Here is a 5,506-nt window from a genome sequence, read left to right as displayed (position 1 = left end):
GATCGTGGTACGTTCCTCGAGAGGGAGTAAGTCCTGAGGACTCGGATGGCTCCTACTTATAAAGACTTGGCCAAGTCTTGGCTCTCCAATTGGCTTAGCCGTGTGCGTTAAGCGTACACACGGATACGGGAGAGAGAGAAAGAAAGATGGAGAGAGGGCGAAGACGAAGAGGACGCTCGCTTACTCGTTTACTCGATCATTCGTTCGCGTGCGTATGCGTACGCGAGGAAGAATCGTGGCTTGATCTTTCCTCTTTCAAGTGGAAGGGGGCACAAACCGTGTACCGATCGTTACATGCTCAATACTTGTTACATATTACACTGGCACGATCATATCCAAGGATTTTCTTGGTATCCAAGGATATCAGGAATGTTCTTTTCTTCCTTCCTTCCTTCCTCTTCTTACATTTCTCTTTCTTTCTTTCTTTCGCCATCTTATCGTCACTTCAATGAAATTCACCCTCACTAACGATCATAGCGTCTTTTTTCTCCGAGGGTTGTTATCTTAACTTTTTTCCTAGATAATCGAAAGTATGAAATGAATTTTCCTTGGTAATGAAAAATGAATATTTTAAATTAATATTTAATTTAATACCTTAGGTAACATTTTCCTTTTCTTTATCAAACCAATTTATGAATCATTGAATGATCTGATTAAATAGTTATTTTAACGAGAACCTAAATATTTAATATTAAAATTCATGCATTATTTTATATGATCAAAAAAGTAGATTCGTGCATATGCTCGAAAAATAGATGAAATTAAAATTATGAAATTCATATTTGAAATAATGTTCCTTCGCGCAACATTCCATTCAAAACGATCCAAAGGCTCATTTACAAGATATGTCGATATTATTTGATGACCTTCGAATCATCTTCATTTCGATGTATTTCCTTATCTGTCACGGTAGAATAAATGCCTTCGCATACCTATGTATCTTTACAACGTTTTTTGACGTTTCTTTTAAAGACCTCTATGGGATAACGGTAAATTTTGTAGATTAGACAAGTTAAAATTGGTGGACTTATTTCCTGAAATTTTCTGTTATCTTTCTATTTCTTTACAAAATAGGTATCTATAGATATGTAGGAGAAAAAAAAATATTAAATGCAATAATAAACGCAGTGCAAATAAATGATCGAATAGTAACAATAAGTATATTTTCTTATTAAATATACATTAATGTTAAAATATAGAATTTAGAAAGATATATTATTCTCAGATTATGGATAAATTTAATGTCTTACAGAAAACGTTTATTATTATTTTACATTTGTTAGAATTGTTCAGATATCGATAATGTAGGTATATGTTAGCTATGGCGAAGATACCGAAGGCCGGTTTTCAAGTTTACTTCGCCAAGATAATTAGGAAGGTTGGAAGGATAAAATACAAGTAAGTAGACAAAACAAAGTGGACTCATTAACGTCGCACTGATATTTCTAACTCAGAAGTGTTGAATAAGGAATATAATATGAGTTCTTCTATATTTTATGTCCCATAAGAACTATAGAGATCATTAATCATTTTCATACTTATATCAATTATGTGTAGTCTGAGTATTTTATATTTGTTCAAGAAGGAAAATCAATCGATTGACCAAGCTCGTAATAAGTACCTTTTTAATTGAACGCTTCCGTTGGATTTAACGCATATTATATAAATGCGAACTACATGCGTGCATCGTTATGATTATAAAAAAAGGGATTTATCTTTATAAAAAAAAGAGAAAGGTCGTTAGTAACACATACTGATAGGATTTTTCCTTGATTCGTGTCCTTGATATTAACATTCGTTTCATCGATGATACGAATCGCCTTCTTTTTATCGTATTGTTTATTATTTTTCCGCATCAATGCTCTTACATCGGATTTTTTATATTTTTTATTCCGCGAGAAGTTGGAAAAAAAGATGAATTTCAAAACAAGAAAATAGAGGATAACAGAAAGCGATTTTTTTATCTTATCAGTCGAGATATGCATTTTCATATGAAAATCCATGAGTATCTTTCATAGGTATGCTCTATTGAATATTACTAACATTATGAAATAGAAAAATGTCATAAGATATTGTAATACATTCCTAAGTATTTCAAAACGAAACAACTTTAATGAGATAAAAAGAAGAAAAGGAAAAAAGAAAACTTAAAGACTCGATGGCAGAACGAAAGTTACAATGAACGAATAGTAACTTGTACAAGTTGTTTTCTTTTTTTCAACACAATGCATTTCTTTTTTTTTTTCTTTACACCAGATAATCGTTAAGGTTGTTCATTTAATGTCCTTCAAGATGTGTGTGATTTTAATAGTGACCAATGCAGAAAAAATAAACTAAAAGCATATTAAAAATAAACTAAAAGTATGCTAGTATAGGTACGTTGTACCTCTCATGCGTTGTCAGAATGCGTGAAGTAAAGGACTGAGTTGTCAATGAGACATCAGACAATGTCCAATTGACAATTTTTAGAAAACAGCTGGTACGAAGTCAATAGATATCCTGTAAAAGAAACGAAACATGCGATTTCTAGATAAACGTTGATGTTCCTCACATACTCGTTTGACATTAGGCGCATTACTTTTTTTCGCTAATCTATCTAAAACAATTTATTATAATAATAAACTAATCTAAAAGAAACTAATAGATATACATACTTGCATATAAGTCCCATTGCAAGAAGTATTACAATTTTTCTTCCTTCGTTTATTTTGCCATATTGCTTGGTTTCAAGTGTTCCTTTTACATTTTTTTTTAGAAATTAACAAAGAAAGGGACCAACATATTGAGGAAACCAACGGTCTTGCTGTGATAGATACATAGGGCGATTTAAATGGTCCGACAGTGATTAACACACGAAGCGTTAATATCTTGATCATTGCTTTTCATTGCACCACAAGAAAGTTCCAAAGAAATAAATTTCTCCTATATAATCTCCTATATATCTCTTATATAATCATTTAATCATTCTCCGAAATAATCATTTCTCCTATTGTATTTATTATATGTGTAATCATGATTCTACATATATAGATGCATATATTTGAGTTTGTGTGAGAAAGAACAGATATGGAAAGGACAATATTTTTTCCTTGAAAAAAAAGTTATTGCCGAAGACTGATGAAAATCTACGTAACTAATTGTAAAAAGTTCAGGAAAATGTAGAAATTCTTTGTTTTTTTCGAAGAATTTAAAAAGGAAAATGAGCCACTAAGCGGAGACAATCACAATTGTCTTCATCATATGTCAAAACATAATTTGTCTTACAAATATCATTTTGAGGGTTCAATCGGAATAATAATAAATTTTTATGTATGTATATATATAAATAATCGAATAATATATTTCGGAATACCAACGGAATTCATATGAATATCGAGTCCAAGATGAATATCTATTCCGAGAGAAGACACAACTGTGTCGTCTTTTTTATATTTACAAAAGAAGTAAAACGCGAGATTAGAGAAACGTATAATGTTATCGTCATTTTCTCGATATGAGATAGCATAACTTGTGTGGTACAAAAATACTTGCATGGAATCTTCATAAATTCTCCTGGACGTAATTTTTGTCCAACTTTAATGATCAAAGACTCATTCATAAGATATAAGTTTTTTTAACAAGATGATTGTGTTTGATTTTTGAAAAACGTCATTTTCTTTGCATAAGTGCATAATTTTCATGTAAGTAAAAGCCTATTTCAAAAATGTGAAAGGATCATATTAGATTGATCTTTAAAATCGGACAAAAATTGTAACGATGAGAATTCTCATTTCATGAGAAATTTTTAATGCATAGGAAAAGAGTCCCCTTAATCAAATTACCAGAGTCCATGTTTGACTCACGGAGGACGACGAAAAGGACGACGGTCAGTGGCCGATGCGACAACAGTTCGTTCAACTTCGCGGAGAAAACGCGTGGAAGAGGAGAACAAGAGGAAAAGGAGGAAGAACTGAGTTGGTGGAAGAAGGATAGGAAAAAAGATAGATAGACGAAGGAGTTCGCGGGATCGTTTTGTGGGCGGTCACGTGCGAACAAGAGATCACGATCAACCGTTGCTTTCTTTCGTCGGGTTAGTTTTACTGTAAAAGAAACCACGATGATTATCATTATCATTATCAACGATCATCGACGGTAAGAACCGGCGCTCGCACGATGTATATAACGAGGCGCCTCGTGGGAATTTTGTATCTGCACTTTTATTTTTTATACTTTTATTTTGCTTTATTCTTATTATTATTCTTCCTTTCCTTTTATCCCTTTTATATCCAGCACATTCGCGTTAAGGTTAAATGCTACGAGGCGAAGGGAAACGCAACGGAAGCATTTTATTTACTAGATACTGGTACTTCCATTTGCTCCTATGTGTGCCTCAGGGCTGTATTATTTTCACGGAGGTTATTTTTTTGAAGGATGATTTACTCCGATAAAGAAAATTTTTATGTCGTTTATTCTTATATTAAATATTTATTATTACGACCGTTCATTAACTTATTTGTTCATGTTAAGAATACAATATTAATTCTTATTGAAGTTAATTTTCACATACTATTTTCGTTTCCCATCACATAAGTGATTTTACTTGAGAGTTTGAATGGGTGGGCGTTTATGATATTAAATTCTGATATCAAAAGTAAACTCTTCAATTTAACACCTGAAGCCTTTCATATTAAGAAAGAAGATATTTAAAAATCTTAGAGGATTACCTTCCGGCAAGTAGATTCATGTGATTTTATCTTCGATGATCTCGAAGGATAGGATGGTTACAGAGTATCTACTTCTTGTAGTATCAAAGAGGAAACATATGTCAAGATTCTTTCTCGAGTGGAACGAAGTCTCAAAATTATAATAGAAAATTGTTCAGCAATAAACTTTAATAATGATTTAGAATTTGCACACTATATACTCGTTAAGTATTATACCATGATTATTACTATTAATATTAATTATTCACGTTTTAAGTATTATAATTATCATCATCAAGGACGATATAATAGTCGTATGATTTTGTTATAATCATTAGTTACGATCCTGTTGCGTATACGTAAAATAAACACATAGGAAGAGTGAGAGAGGGACAGGAAAGTAGAAAGAGAATCATACAATGGACCGTATCTCAAGAAGCGCTCGCCATAAATGTCGACGGTGAAAAATTCTGACGGCACGTTTTACCCCTTTGTTGTTGTCCAGTGGCGATTATGGCAATCCCCTGTCCTGTCTTGTGGATTCTTGTGGGGAGGCAACGAAGGAAGGAAAGAAGATTGAATTAACGAGCTGTGGAATAAAGCGCGGAAGTACGTCTTTCGGTCCTATCCAAAGGGAAATCCTCAAGTAAACGATCGAAAGAACGCACGAGAAGTATCCATGAATTATTCCTTCTCTCAAGGGACAACCGATTCAGACGTCCTTACGATTTTTCTCTCGATGCGGAAGGATCAACCTTTTTCTTCTTCTTTTCTCTCTTCGTTTCCCTGTTTTTCTATAGATTATTTAGTACTCGCCAAACCTT

This window comes from Vespa velutina, chromosome 9 (assembly GCF_912470025.1).
Source record: "Vespa velutina chromosome 9, iVesVel2.1, whole genome shotgun sequence".
Taxonomy (NCBI): Eukaryota; Metazoa; Arthropoda; class Insecta; order Hymenoptera; family Vespidae; genus Vespa; species Vespa velutina.
Note: the sequence above shows the minus strand (reverse complement) of the source record.